We start from the raw sequence: 16,329 nt of genomic DNA, 5'->3' as shown, positions 1-16,329 counted from the left end.
GACCCGGCAGACATGTCCGACCCGAGATGATGGCGGTTCACCGAAATAACTGGCCTTAAAGGGCGTCGAGCAAGCGGCCACCACGCAGGAGCTAAACCGTCACCATGTCAAGTACTCCCCATTAAAGAAAAGCAAGCGCGCGAGAGAGCGCAAGTTTGCGGACATTCTTCTCACAAAATTACTGCGAAAAACAATGTTGCACTATTTTATTGGTGATAAACGTAGAAGAGGCGAAGCTCGTGCATTGGTAGGCTCAACTTCGTGCCGTGCACTATGTTACTTCATGGGATTTTATGACTTCCTATATAGAAAAAATTGTTATTTTACATTTTCTTACGGTAACAACAGGAGCTTGTCAATGAGGGAGCCTGGGTGTTAATTTAGTTGCGTTGTTTGAAGGTGAGCTTAGCTACACTTCGGATATGACTCTATTTGTTAAAAATATTCGCCATCATCCTAGCAAACACGGTTTTTATCAGGCGTTTCTTGCTCAGCGCCAATTGTTGAATTCACGCACGATTTAGCTCTAGCAAAAGATAAGCTTAAAGTAGTTTACTGTATTTTTTGGACTGCAAAACCGCATTTAACGGTGTTCCATATCACCTTCTGGTTAGTGCATTGCGGTCTATAAACTGAAATAATCGTTTATGCCATTGTTATTACAATTGACCTTATATCTTTGTTTAAAATGTTCTCAAATAACTGTAGTTTACAGGACTATAACGAAGGAACGTGATTCCGAATACCTGGAGCATGATACGAATTCATTTAAATCCTGGTGTGCTGAATCAGAGAAGTCGTTGAATGTTATAAAGTGTGGTAACGTCACCTTTACAAGGAAAACTTGATTCCAAATGGATACGTATACCTTAAATTACACTGCTTTAGGAACGCCCGGGGAATATAAATCACTAGGTATTTATTTAAGGAGCGCTTAGAGGTTTAGTAGGCACGTTCACAACATAAAAGTTACGGCTGCGCGGGTTTTTGGCTTTCTGACACAAAATTTCAGCGAACTTCCATCTATCTTAAAAGAACAATCGTTTTTCACTCATGTGCGCTCAATGTTGGAGTATGCATTTGTTTTCGAACAAATGTGTTTTTATCTCTACACCAAAGAGCTGGTTGATACGCTCGAAAACGTACAGAATAGGGCAGTGCGATTCGTATTAGGTAATTGGCGCTGTCAACTTAGCATGAGGGAAAGTAAAAGTAAACTTCAATGGTTAGACGTAAAAGATCACAGACGAAACCTCAAGTAGAATTTTTTTCGTAATATCTATCATTCGAAAACTGGAATAGAAGGGCAGAAGCATATCCAAGCGCCATTCTACATATCCCCATATAGGACCACTAGCTTAAAGCAAATTAATAACTTTCCTTCAAAGGTGACACCTGGCGCGATTCAGTTTGTCTTAGATCTATACAAGAGTACCTTCCATGTATGATCATATCCACTGTTTATAATGACAATTTTCACATCGCTTTCTAGACTTATTGTCTTATTTTTCTCAAATTTGTGCTTAGTTTTATGTATTTCCCTGCTGTAATGCATGCAAAGGCGAAGCAGGTATCAAGTAAACAAACAAACAAATAAGTAAATAAATAAACGAACAAACAAAATAAATAAATTAATAAAAAATAAATACCTAAATAAATTTTTTGAACCGCAAGTCCGCCTCCGACGAGTTGAGAACATTATGCCTTGAACCTCACCAATTAAATATTTATTGTTTTATTCGTTGCAGTATGAACGGTTTGCTGTATGAATACTGCCATTGCTATGTTATTGGTTTGATACAAATTATGAAACTCTAGTCCTACGCCTTTCCTTTCGTGAACACAGACGGATACATCTGCAGCCGCCTGAAGCAGGGCGTCATTCCCAACGCGTCTAGAATTTTGAGGTGCGGAGTACCTTAGGACCACGCAATATCCGCCCGCGTCCATCTGTGCGCACACCACCATCAGGCGAATTTCAAGCGAAATTCAATTTGAGCTGTGAGCTGCTGTTTCATTTCGGGAATAATCAAGGTGCAGCTTACAGATGAAATCGAATGACGGTCGGGGCGCAAAGCGGATGTAATTCGGGGTGCACTTGAATGTCATTTCGATTCCCCGTACCCCACAACCTCACCATCATACACGGAATGGAGATGCTGCCATTTATTCGGACGTAGTACGACATTAAAGAAAAATTTGGTACTTTTGGACTATTAAGTGGTGTGCACGTAACTAAAGAAAAAAACATAAAAAATAGATTGAAAATGAAAGTACTTGTCTGATCTCGCCTAAGAACAGCCCTGTGAAAGATCTTCAGAAAAGTTGATCGATTAAAAACTGTCTTTCAAAGAAAAATGGGCAAAAACTGGACATACCTTTGCTATGAAGGAAAGTATATTGAATGCTCCTGAGTGTTTTGTGAAGTACAAAAACGCTTCGTAAAGGGATCGCACCGGTTTGATATCAAACAAAACTGGTCAAGCAACTGTTGTAAAAATTGCTTATGTAGACATAGCATGAAAGTGTTCTGGAATATTGTCCTAAAAGAAATTGTCCAAAAGCGGTGCCATCCACCTTTGTGAAATTCAACACACTAAAATACGCGCCTCCCCCCCCCTCCCTCCATCCCCGTTTATTACAGGTTCACCGCACCACAGAAGATATCAGGACCTGGACAATACATCTATTCCAGTTTGCAAAGAAATGAATGCTTTCTGTATCCGACAGTAAAAAAGGCACACCAATTAACGGAACGACCATTTGTGAGCACTGTTTATGAAATGAATTTTGCTGTCAACTGGCGCTGATAATTAAGCAAGGCTGCGCTGAAGGCTGGACGCTGGTGCTGGCGCGCGGGCTCACGTTGATGTCGGTGAAGTGGACACAAAATTGTTGGTTTGTGCTGCTTCACAGCGCAACTGATTCATCTGCCTGCGCTGTATGCAGTGATCGTCCACTGGCCTCAGTACAGTTAACGTACTGTGGCTGAACTCCAATGGCCGTAGCATGGCCGAACTTCCGGCAGCTTTAGTCCGGCTGGAGGCCGACGACCGCATCTCGGCGGTCCTCCGGTGGCCGTGCTTAGGCCGCACACGGGTGGCTTTGGAATGGCCGGAGCCGTTACGGCTTGAATCTGGCCGTATGAATGTAAGCCGGTCGACTGGCCGGCGGATACTGGCGGTTGGGCAGCCATGGGAGTACGGCCGTATACGGCCAAAATGCCCACATTTGGACACGGGCTGACCACGGCTGCCGGAGAAAGGCCGAACAGAAAATCACTGGTCAAAGTACACCGGCTTGAGTTAGGCCGAACGGTACTGTGCTGCCTGGGCCTGCCAAGACTTCCTCACCCGTCCTGCAGTGCTACGACATGGGAAAGCGGTGACTGACTCGCAGCCTCCTCCTTCCCTAACCACAAGTATTTGACACCTGAGAGAAAGAGTGCCCACCACGACATGGCTTCACTGACGTCGTTCATCAAGCTCCTCCCCTATCCGAAAAGGCAGCGCGCTGGCGGGCAGCGCTCAGCGCGCGCCTGATTTCCGGACCAGCGCGCGCATTTTCCAGCGGCGCTTTGCGCTCGAAAACGCGTGCGCTGCCCGCTCGAAAACGCTTGTGCTGGCACTGAAATTCGCGTGTGCTGGCGCTGAAAATCGCGCGTGCTGGCGCTGAAAATCGCGCGTGCTGGCGCTGAAATTCGCGCGCGCTGGCGCTGAATTAGCTACAGCAGGATATTTCGGAAATTTACATTCCCTTTTATTGCCTCTTCATATCTTTACAGAGGACATCTCTATGTTGCCAACTCTCGCGCGTTGACATGGACCTGTATTAAACATGCATACAGGCTTCATTTTTATTATATACAACGCAGCAGACGTATTCGAAGATCCCTTGCTTGAAGGCTGTCTTCACGACTATGCAGGATCCCAAAACAGGAGCCCATAAACCGCGTAGAGCTGTTGCTGTTTGCGATGTACCTTGCTCCAGGAACGTCCCTTGTCTTCCTTTGTCCTCAAGTTCCCATTGGCACCTAAAAAGAAAAACATAACAAGGCAACAATGAGATGTAGCTTTTCAGAAATACTGCAGGTAAAAAAATTCAAGTGGTAACTTCATATTTATGCCTGTAGGTAGCACCACAAAAAATGTTTTAGAAAAATGGCGCAATGCCTGAAGCTGGTGTGCAAAGCATGCAATTATGGAAAGCTATGTGCCCTGGTTCACTGTTAACATAGAATGTTGCGAGGGTATTTGTTCAGCATTGCGTGCAGCTGAAGACCTCAAAAATGGCAAGGCCCATTAACCCTAATGTCCACTGGCCAACAGGCTGTTGGCCAATGATCTCCAATGATGTCTTTTGGCCAATGTGGCCATTGTTTGTTTGCCAACATGTTTGTTGGCCAATGATGTCGCTTGACCAACAATCCTTTGATACCCATCAGCCAACAGTCTGTATTAGCAAGCTCCCGCCCAGACTAGAAACTGTGCTAGCATGAGCTCATCGCCATAAAATGGGCTGCAGGAGCTCACCCAGCCAAAGCAGACGATGCCGTGCATGAGCCAATTGCCTTTCCAGAGCGCAGGTTGACATCTGGATCTGTCACTTCGGCAGAGTGATACATCACACGAGCTATCGTTGTTCTTAGCTTGTACCCAAGTATAAAGAGTTTCACTGCAGCTACAAGATAGACGCATCACCACACTCACATATTGCCATTTATTTAGCTCTTTGAATGACACCCCATGGCTGTTACGTACAATGTAACGTTTATATTACTAAAGAAAGCACCTGCTACAGCACAGGTAGCATTCCAAAGACGAAATTAAAAAGTTTAGTTTACCAACTCATAATTGTCTTGTAGAATCACGTGTTCATGACTGTGACTTGCTTAGGTGAAATTTCTCACTAACTGGGAGTTCCAAATTACAGCAGGATTTTTAAAAGTTGTGTTGAACAAGCCTAATTTAGGCAAACAAGGAATAAGCAAACAGTCCTGCGCCATTTCATGATTGCAACCAGTGTCATTTTAAGTGACACAGTGAAGGTGCTTGCATATTCTACATGTTCAATGCAGCGCAAGCAACCGAAAAATCATGCCTCCCATACGCAGCACACTCAATGTAGCTGATATGCTGCATTTTGCCCCTTCCGTGGCATTCACAAGCATGGACCAGCATTTTCTCCCACCTGCTGAACCATTTACGAGTGATTGTCAAGGTTCATCTAGGTAAGCCTTCACATTCAATTTTAAGTTTGAAAAAACTTCGGTCGGATGCAAGAAAAGGCTATACAGCGGCAGTCTTTGAATTCTGTCTTGGGTCATGGTTAAAGTCGCCTCTTCAGCCCGTCAATAAGCTGGAGCATTGTCAAAGGTGAAGACGGCTTTGCCATTGGGGTCATGTTCTCGGGCTCGCTGCAATGATTCTTCAAGAAATTCATCGAAGATGGCCCAGTGTGCCTTATTGGCGATACTCCAGTGAATAACGCTGCTGGCCAATATTAAGAGCAGGATGTTTGTTTTCTCTTCGGTGTCCGTCACAAGTATTAGAGCTGGAGCACCCCTCTTCGCTCGGGAAAAACAAAACTTAATGTGCACCACACATTAAAATTGGTCTCATTAATGTAGTCCCATTACACCATCGTGCCCACCTTCAGCAACGATTCTGCATACTCACGGCGCTTCACTGTGACCAACTTCAGCGAACTGCCACGGCTGTCAATCCAGTGCTGAATGCAGACCGCATCCGAGAAAGCGTGAAATATGGGTGGTTGTCAACAATTTCAGTCAGCACTTGCATGACAGCCTCATCGAAAATCTGTTCAACAACAACGCTTTTTGGCGGTGCTGCGGTTCGTTGCTGCAAAAAATGTAGCCGTCTTGACATTTATGCCAAGCATCTCGGGAAAAGCTTCAAGCCGCCACCGCGCCAATACACGTGAAGGATTCGGGCAGGGTCGAAATTTGAAACGGAGTTGTAGATCTCTCCACCAGGAGCTTTTTCAGTGTTCCACGAAAATAATTTTTTTAATCCATTTTCCATAAAACATCCTATGCGTAGAGATTACAGACATTCACTAACATGCGGCAACCAGAAGAGCTTTCAGTAGGTGCCTGCCATCTAAATCATCTGCTCGTGTAACATTACTCAGGGAAGTTCCTTTGGTAAAACACAATTCTTAAATGCCTTTGTTATTTAGTTCTGAATGACCATTTTTACGCAGTGTGGGCTGTTTTGTAATAGTGGTTGAGAAACAAGCCTCCAATTCAAGGCAAAGCACCTTGAGTAGGAAGAATCGCTGCAGACACTATCGTACCCTTATTGTGCAGCGACTCTTCCTACTCAAGGAGCTTTGCCTTGACGTTCCGACAGTTTTTCTTGGCCAGTATTAGAAAAAAACAGCTAACACTGAAAACAACATTGATTCAAAATTCAAAAACAAAGGCATTTAAGAATTGTGTTTTACCAAACGAACTTCCCTGTGTATTGTTACGTGAGCAGGCGATTTAGACGCGAGACACTGACAGACGCTCTCCTGGTCTTCGCAGGTAGTGACTGTTTGTTAAGCTCTACACGTAAGATATTTTTCACAGAATGGATAAAAAACGCCACGTTTTCATGGAACACCAAGAAAGCTCCTGGTGAAGAGAAGAAGCACAATTCCATTTCAAATGCCGATCCAGCCCGAATCGTTGACGTGTATTGGTGCGATGGCGACTTAAAATATCTCAGTGATGTGCTCAGCATTAACGTCAAAATGGCTATTTATTGCAGCAACAGACCGCCACACTGACAAAACGCGTGGTGGTTAAGCAAAAACTTTCCACGAGACTGTCGTGCAAGCGGTGGCTGAAATTGCTGACAATTACCCGTCTTTCACTCTTTCTCAGATTCAATCTGGTCTCAGCAAAGCCATGCCACGCCTTGCAAGTGCTCCAGCATTGAGCACTTGCTAGAATGCCACAGCTATTCGCTAAAGTTGGCTACGCCAAGACGAGTTGAGACAAACTGCTGAAATTATCCTTGCTACCGGAATAATGAGTTAGTTGGAGCACTTTCCCCAGCCCCTTTGGAACAAGCGAACTAGGATTGCATTGTTGTGCCATGAGTACGCAGATCACTGCAGAATGAGGGCAATGTAGTGCAACTACATTGATAAGACCAATTTTAATGTGTGGTGCACATGAAGATGTGTTTTTCCACAGTAAAGAGGGGTGTCCAGCTGCAGAACTTCTGGCGGCCACCAAAGAGGACACAAAACATCCTGATCTCAATGTTGGCCAATGACCCTATCCACTAGGGCACCGCCAACAAAGTACACCGGGCCGTGTTAAACAAACTCTTAGAATTGTCGCAGCAAGCCTGAGAGCTCATCCCCGACGGCAAAACTGTCTTCCCTTTTGACAACACTTCAAGCACATGGATGGGCAGAATGACCGTTTTGGTCATGACCCAACACACAATTCAAAGGCCGTCGCCATGTAGCTTTTTCTCCAATCTGACCGAAAAGTTATTTCAGAATTCCGATTGAGTGGGAAGGCTTACTTCTTACCTAGAAAAACTTTTACCAGCACTCCTGAATGCGCCAGCAGGTGGAAAAAAAAGACAGAAGGTCCATGATTCCAACGCCACAGCAGAGGCAAAATGCAGTACATCACCTGCATTGAGTTTGAAGCATATCACAGGCATATTTCTTCGTTTTAAAGATAAATGAGCGCTATGCTTAAATGAGAGCTAATTAGCTGTTTACTTAAAAAAATGGCACCGTAAGTGTTAATGTACCACATACAGCCATATGCCATGTGCTCGCCATGAGAAACCAGATTCCTCACTTACAATGACATGCACATTTAGTGAAGAGTGTAATCAGACCGCTCACATAAATCATTTTCTATGTTACGTAGCCTCACTTGAATAAAAAGCCGTTTTCCAAACCACGTACCTTGACTGCGCTAAACATCTCTTCACAAACATACAAGCTCTTGTTGCTTGCACTGCTGAAGGGTGTATGCACTGGACTTTCCACCATGCAACGGCGCTACCTGCATGGCGGTGCCGACGCCATAAGTGTGGTTGGACTCTGTAGCATGGGCAGCGCTTTTCCCGACAGGAAATGTGGTTTGGAGCATGGTATTGGCAATAACGTTCGTGTGGACCGTGTTTTTTTCTGCTAACCCGTGGGCTTGCAAATGCCTTGTCTTAAGAGTACCCAGCATTGTTCACACTTAGAAATTCCAGGCTGCGCTGTTCACGCTTTCAACAACAGCAGACGCTAAGCAGGCCGCACAACAAAAACAAACAAGCCGTTTCTTTTTAATTTTTTTTTTCTGTTTTGAAGTGAACACTAGGGGGGTGGTTGAAGACGGTCTGATTTCATTCGACGAATTTGCAAAGAAGTTATTTAGGCCCAAATCTGTTGCACCCGTTTTATTTCAGCTGATTCCCAGGATGATGGGTGTCTAAGCTTTCACCTCGCGCCTCGTCACATGGTTGAAACATTACATAGTGCTAAAATGTTTATAAATTAAGGTAGCCGGTGTACTTCATGGGTGAGACGAACCTAACTGGGCACGCAGCCTTAACATAGGCTACTGCAAGTGTTTTGAGGTGAACGCGCCTAAATGCGTGCAATGCCCCTTCTCAGGTAATTGTGGGCATCTAACCCTTTTGTCGCATTTGCCTCTTTTCTAATGACCAAGGGTGTTTAGAGGTAACACACTACAGCTTGACGCTGGGTGCACAGCTTGAATACTTCAAAAACAGCGCAGAGACGAAGATGTATGGAGTGATAAACTAGAGCGCTCTTTATTTTTTACTTGTATCTGTGCTGTTTTTGAAGTAGTCAAAGCGTGTCCCATGATCTTGTTCGGCTTATAACTTCCGCTTCGTCTACACCGAAAAGAAAACACTTGAAATTCATTCATCAAATCTGTCGTCACTGCTGCAACTAATTTTATCATGTAGTTACCTCGCAATTGTGCCCATCCAGACCCTGTGCATGAAAACCCAGCTTTATTGGAGGACGTTCATGCGTGCGAAGCACCAGAACACTGTCGCCACAGCACCTCACCATCTTCCCTATTCAATATGCTTGGAGTATGCCTGGGTGGCTCACCTTACACGCCGTCATCACATAAAATATCGTTGCAGCCATGGACAGAGAAATTTGCCTTACTCGAGCTACGGTTTGAAGCAAGACAAGAAATAAGGAAAGAAGCACATGGTAATGATACCGAAATAGCACGAAACAGGTGCGTTATCTGCGCCGCTGTGTCTGTCCAACCATTTGACGGTTGCATTCGGTGTGCAAAGTTCTCAACCACCGCCCTAACATTCAGGAAGAAAACAGGAGGAAAAAAAATGGCACGCTTGTTTTTGTTGTGCGGCCTGCTTACCATCTGCAGTTGTAGGAGGCGTGAACAGTGCAGTCCGAAATTTCTAAGCCAGAACAATGCTGGCTACTCCTTACGACAGAGAATTCGTGAACCCACGGATCACGCAGAAAACACACCGTCCACACGAAAGTTCTTGCCAACACCCCGCCAGAAATTACATTTCACATTGGGCAATGTGCTGCCCGTGCGGCAGAGTGCAACCGCACTCATGGCGTTGCAGCCGCCATGCAGGTAGTGCCATTTCATGGTAAAAGCCCAGTGTATACACCGTTCAGCAGTGCAGGCAACAAGAGCTTGTATATTTGTGGAGAGATGTATAGCACAATGAAGGTATGCGATTTGGAAAAGGGGTTCTCATTCAAGTCAGGCTACATATACATAGAAAACGATTTATGTGAGAGGTCTGTTCACACTTTTCACTAAATGTGCATGTCATTGTGAGGAAGCTGGTTTCTCACGACGAGCACATGGCATACAGCTGCATGTGGTACATTAACACCTACAGTGGCATTTTTGAAGTAAGCATCCTATTAGCACTCATTTAAGCAATGTTGGAACACCACGAGTCCTTAAAGAAGTCTCGTCCAATCTGCATTCATGACATCACAAAATGCAGCCCTCCTTTAAACAACCATGTTCACTAAGCACAAAAAAGACAGAAAAAAGACGGATGTAAGCACAAACAGGGTGCCACTCACAACTACAATTTATTTTGAAAAGAAGAAACATATATACACACTCTTGGTGCATGTCACACATTGATACTATGAATTGCATCACGTCCTTACCTAAATACACTACGTCTTGCTGTGAGAGTGCTATAGACGGCTGGACGGCGCATTTGTTGCCTTGTTTTCTGATTGTGCATTTCGAGTATTTCCCCGGTTCTTTGATCTTTATGTTTGCAAGCAAGTGGTAGCGCCAAATTTTGCGGTGCATTTACACTCATCAAAATAGGTTGCCAACTGTAAGACGTTGCCTTTGTTCGTGATTGTCTTGTAGGAAGCAGGCGTGAAGCGGATGCGGCTTCCCACATTTATTTAGGTCGCGTAGGCCCGGCCAGCACGAGGGGCCGCCCAGCTGCTGAGTCGACGTTCGATATGTCCTGTGGTGCGTGGCACTGCTCACGCAGCCCGGGCAAGCCCCGCTGATGATGCTCGTGGGATGACGCAGATGATGATCGTGTGCGCTGTGCATAGTGACGAGGTCGGCGCTTACTGATCGCTGTTGGACGTCGTCGGAGTGCCGACGTGGAAAAGTAGCCACGAAAGCAGTGCTTGCACCGCTGCCTACGAAGCCTGTGGCGCCGAAGCTGGAGCACCGGGTTGTTTGTCAATTGAAATCTCGAGCCGTCCAAAAGGGTGTCTTCTGCACATGTGTTGAGTTACTGAGGAAGCTGGGCATGGCAAAAACTGGTACTTGCTTCACACCATAGTGCAGTCGATTCAGCCAAGACTGCGGTGTTCTCTATGCACCTAGGTGTGCTGAGGGCCGCCATGGACGCAGGGACTGCAGGTGTACCGATGACATCGTCCTTGATCCGAGTGTCAGGACCCGAGGAACTGGCACGGGATGACGTTATCAGCGTGCGCGAATCAGGACTTTCGCAGCATCGAGTAGGCGCAGACGATGTGTCTTGCCTGGCAGGACGCCCTTGCGATAGTCCCGACTTCTGTAAACGCGCTGTTGGGAATGCCTCTGTCTCAACGTCGCTCGAGGAGAAGCAAAATTTGCTAATACTGTCCTTGCCATGGAAGGAGGTAGAATGGCGGGCGGTTGCGGCCAGTGTGCGTCTTCAATGACGTCGGCTGCCGCTCGTCGACAGAGGGGTGCCTTCTCGGGATGTGGTCAGAGCACACAAGGCAGGCTGTGGTTGGTTAGCGTCCACTGTGTCGTCGTCGGCCGGTCCCATCAGTAATGGTGCAGCTGCCACGCTGGAGACGGAGACAAAGATGTCGGCGTCGGTGGGAGCGAACATCGCTGTGCTGGGTTGCACGGAGGGTACCGTGTGTGGCGGCGTAGTATGCGCGAGCCGTGCGGGTACCTCGTGTGCTGCAGGCGGCGGCGAAGCGTGAGCGGACCGTGCCGGTACCTCATCTCCTGCAGGCCGAAAGAGCTCGTTCGTGAGGCCGTAGTGCGCGAACGCGGCAGCGCGAAGGTCGTCGTAGGGGGTTTTGCTGGGCGGTGGTAGGGCGAGGACGCAGCGGAGCTTGAGCGGAAGCGTCTCCCAAAGGATGGAGTGCTTGAACGGCTGTATTGTGACGTGGTTCCGCGAGAACGTGCCTCAAGCTTGATAAACCAACCTCGGAGGTTGCGCGGCTCGAACTACGGTATGGGCGGGTTTCCCCATGTCGCCATGTCGGTGTGCCGCTGGCCGGGTCACAGGCGCGGAAAGTCCGGGTCACCACTTTGTAAGAAGCAGGCGTGAAGCGGATGCGGCTTCCCACATTTATTTAGGTCGCGTAGGCCCGGCCAGCACAAGGGGCCGCCCAGATGCTGAGTCGACGTTCGATGTGTTCTGTGGCGCGTAGGACTGCCCACGCAGCCCGGGCAAGCCCCACTTACGATGATCGTGGGATGATGCAGATGAAGAAAGTGGTGCTGCTAGAAAATGAGGTGCACGCCACTAGTCTGTTCGTGTTCCTTTGGTCTTACATTGATGCATCTTCCCATTTGTTTTAGATAGCACACTGAACCGATGATCCAATATCATAAACCACCCCATGGCCTATCTAATATGCTGGGACTGAGGTTTTATGCCACCGCCTTCGCTTCCTGTTGCGCCCATTGTTTGAGCTTTCTTTTTGATGGCTGCAATATGCCTCTCAACTTCTTTGGTGCCTTAAACACCACACTTACCCATATCTTGTCGCCACATTCTTCAGCTTGTGTGCATTCGGAATCAACACGTATTCCCAATTCTTTTCTTTTTCCTGATGCAAGCTGGATGTTCATGCACCTGCTTTCACCTATCTGGCTATTTTTTGGCAGGCTAGCGTGAGTGCGCATTTTTGATAACCATCACCCCTCAAACGCGCCATCAGTCTCAGCCAAGGGTGTATTGTATTGTTGGTCGAGTGAGCTATGTAGGACAAATGGGAAGATGTGTGAATGTAAGACAAAAGGAACACGAGCGTGCCATGAATAACAAAGACAGCCTTTCACACCTGGCCGCCCATTGTGATGACTATAAATACACGGCAAAGTTTGGCACTACCCCTTGCTTGCATAAACGGAGATCAAAGAACGAATCACGGCATTTGGTTGTGCCTACCCCCCCCCAAGTCCCCTGGATCCACCCCTGACATGCGCCGAGAATGTGTACATATGTTTGTTCTTTTTAAAGTAAATCCCAGTCGTGATTGGCGGCCTGTTTGTGTTTACCTCCGTCTTTTAATCTGTCTTTTTGTGCCAGTGAACATGAATTTAAACCAACGCACTCAGTTATCTGTTTTGATGCACTTTAACATGTATTCAACGGTCCTCAATTGCACGCACCTGGTTACAAGCCCAACATGGTGTGTTTTGATGTGGCACATTGCAGCAGTCGAGGTTATTTCGCAGGGTGATCACTGAAACCGAGGAAAAAGACAGGCATGGAGATGTGAAAGTACGCAAATATGCACTGCATAAGCTTTACAAAAGGCATGCGCCATCTCAGACGATGCAGCATGACAGTCTTCTCAGCGTTCATGTGATGTAATACTCTGCAGTCAAGGCAAAGTGCTGTGGTTTTGAAGTCAAATTTGGGGCTAGTGCACAGAAGCTATAAACATGGGCAGTAAGATGTACTGCAGAGTGCTATGGATTTATTGATACCATGAGGTGATTTTAACTTGAGCTAAAAGATGCGGTTTTGTATACTAATGATTGAGCTAGCACAAGTGGTTAGTAAACACTCTATTCACACGCTGGCAATAACTAGCCACGGGCACCCTACTAACCCTTTCACTGCCACTCCCAAGATAATTAGGGCAAACACACACGTACACCCGTGTACCTGCGTTGCCTCTTTACCTAACTCCCTGCCACTTCTAGACAACTCGTTTAAAAAATATTGTGGGTGTGTCGTGCCATCCATTGATATGCCACAGAAATGCTTAAACCGTGTCAGGTAAAGTTCAGACAACAACTGCATCGGATGTTTCTTCACCCGGGTTATACCTGTACTACACGAGCGTTTTGAAGGACATTTCAGTCGAATGACCTTCGAAATTTCAAATGTCATTTGAACTGGAAGGAGTTCTGTCGATCTACACGACCATTCTCAAAGGCAGTTGAAAGTTTCCGCGTTTGCCTGCCATGTTTTGGTGTCGCCACTGTTGCCAAGTCTCGTTGGCGAAAATTGAATTTTAGAGTTAAAATGGGCAAAAAAGCAATTATTCGTGATTAAATTTATAGCAATCTACAAGCACGCACGAAGCATGCACAATGCAGCCAGTTTTTGTCTTTTTTCGCACTTCTGGTATTGAGAGTACTAAGTTACCTCGTAATGGTAGAGCGGGTGACAATGAACGAAAACAAGTGAAAAATTGTGAAGATCTCGCACTTCAAACACCCAAGTTTTACTCATAAATAATTGGTTTTGTTATTAGGGCTTGCAGAAACTGAGCCCGAGGGTACGACTGTTCGTGTTTCAAAGGCCTTTGAGACTCTCAAATGTAGTTGTTGTGCTCCTTTGACTCAAATGCCATTTTAACCAAATGACTGAAAAACTTTGTGTAGCAGCTCAAAGGTGTCATTTGAGTCAAATGACATTTGACTCAGAGGCCTTCGAAACGCTCGTGTAGCACGGATATTTGTCTTATCTCACTGGCATGGCCGCGCTGGCTATGGCTAGTCAGGTACGACCAAAACACCAAAGGGAGCCTTGCTATCTGTGTGTCAGCTGCCAGCTGCCGCTTAGTGTGGTGCATTATTTCAAACATTACACTAAAGAGTTTTCCAAATATATTGACATCCTAATTAACAGGTAATTATTCGGTAACTAGTTGAGTGCAACCTTGAATAGATTGTTCACGTTTTGCAAAGAATCATACTGCATTACTGTAAAATTTCTCATAATTGACCAGGTATAAGAAAACCATGGCAGTGAAAGGGTTAAGTGTCTTTTCGAATATGCGGAACTGCTGAAAAAATTTTGCATTCCACGAAATCCTGTGGTGAGCAACTTCGATGCAGCACTTGACGATTGCTTGACACATAAGCGGTTCCTTCGTGCTCACATATCTGTCAAACCGTTGGCTCCAGCTACGCACACTGCCGCATTGAAGGATCCGTGCTGGGTAGCGCGTTATGAACGACCCACCAAGAAGCACACTGCAATTGGAGAGAAACAGCTGCGCTGAACTCGTGCACTGTTGCGTGAAGCCAGCGTGTCACAGCAGGAAGTGCTTGGGCATCAGTTAGTATTATTTTTTCTTTACACAGCCAAAATTTGAGCACTTCATAGCTGTCAGCCTTGACTAGGTGGGCCTTATTCACCCAATAGTGCACGAGCCCACCTGACACACGCAGTCCATCCGTCGGTATCACTAGCCTTCGTTAGGGGCTGGGGTGTGCTGGTAGAGGCTCCTCCATTGCATTCCTTGTCATCTTTAGTTCGATGAATAATTAACAATAAATCTTGAGTTGAGTGAGCGCCTACAGTATTCCTTGTTAGTTTCTGTGTGGCCCGCCGTTTTCAGATAATGGTACCTGGCAAACTCGCTTAACTTTCTGCACTAGTTTACAACGATACAGGTGCCTCTAAAAACAAACCCCACACTCCCCGCAAGCTACTTCCTACGGAATCAAGTGTAGCTTTTTCGCAAATATTTCTTGGGCACCTCCTGCCCAAGTTATTTTTTTAATCTAACGTGGCTGTCCACCCGGGTGTAGTGGCCACGGCGTTGCGCAGCCCACGCTAAATTTAGACTTCGATCCACAGCCGCGGTCAATCCTGGATAGACAGGCTACACACACATGCCCCGGTGTTAAAAAGCATCGCGTGATGTCAAATAAAGTGTAGACCTGTACTACAGCGCCATTACCGTAGTTAAGGTCCAGCTTCAGCATGATTTGATGCTGACTGTCGCGGTAACTGAACCCGTAAATCAAGCAGGCTCACCTAAGCCTTCAGAGCAAATGAGGTGGTTGTCTAGTGAACTGTGATGGTAGGGTTTCACGCGCCGACGCAACGCAGGCGATGAGGCGCGCCGTGTGGAGAGCTCCGGATTAATTTTGACCACCTGGGGATCATTAACGTGCGCCGAAATCTCGTACACACGGGCGTTTTTTGCTTTTCACCTCCATCAGAAAAGCGGCCGCCGCGACCAGAATCGAACCCGCTACCTCGTGCTCAGCAGCGCAACGCTTTAGCTAGTGAGCCACGGCGGCGGGTCAGGGTCTAGTGAACTCTGATCCACAAATAACAAACATAACTTCCAAACAAGTACTCATTGCAAAAAACGCGTAGTACTTACCGTACTACAAACGACGTTTCCAACGCAAAATCCTTCTTTATGCAGTTTTCAGCTTGCGAACAGCACACTTGGTTCGTATGCAACGTTATCCATCACTGACGCGGGAAGCAGACGGCGATGATAGTAACACCTGCGTTCTACCCGGCCCCGCGTGTCGAACACGCGCGTGTGTCGGAAGAGCAGACATAACCTTGTGAAAATTCTATAAAGATGACTTAACATAAACGAGAAATCTGACTATAAAACTGAACAAAACGAGCCCCAGCACCAGGCAGCTCACATACAAACAAACATAGACAAAGTGAGAGGTAGTTGCCAGACTGCAGTAATAACAGCTCTCTTTTTAACGATAGTCATGTTTGTACGCTAATATTGGTAATAATCCTTCTGTTTTTAACAGATATAATAACTTTAAATATCACATTTGAGATTTTTAGATGCATAAGTAAATACGCATGATATTACCCT

The 16,329-nt window shown here is 46.2% G+C and overlaps 1 long non-coding RNA gene across 1 annotated transcript; it reads right to left on the bottom strand.

Annotated features, from left to right (window-relative positions):
* Positions 1–3,878: 3,878 nt before the first annotated feature.
* On the bottom strand, positions 3,879–15,901 carry LOC144149056 (uncharacterized). Its single transcript, XR_013318152.1, has 3 exons — positions 15,862–15,901; positions 12,896–12,969; positions 3,879–4,033 (listed from the first exon to the last, which is right to left on the bottom strand). It is a non-coding gene; the product is annotated as an uncharacterized LOC144149056 (long non-coding RNA).
* Between the last annotated feature and the right edge of the window lie 428 nt (positions 15,902–16,329).

This window comes from Haemaphysalis longicornis, unplaced genomic scaffold (genome assembly GCF_048455015.1).
Source record: "Haemaphysalis longicornis isolate Haplotype H1 unplaced genomic scaffold, Haemaphysalis longicornis Haplotype H1 scaffold_8, whole genome shotgun sequence".
NCBI classification, from domain to species: domain Eukaryota; kingdom Metazoa; phylum Arthropoda; class Arachnida; order Ixodida; family Ixodidae; genus Haemaphysalis; species Haemaphysalis longicornis.
Note: the sequence above shows the minus strand (reverse complement) of the source record. Positions and strands in the feature narration are given on the sequence as shown.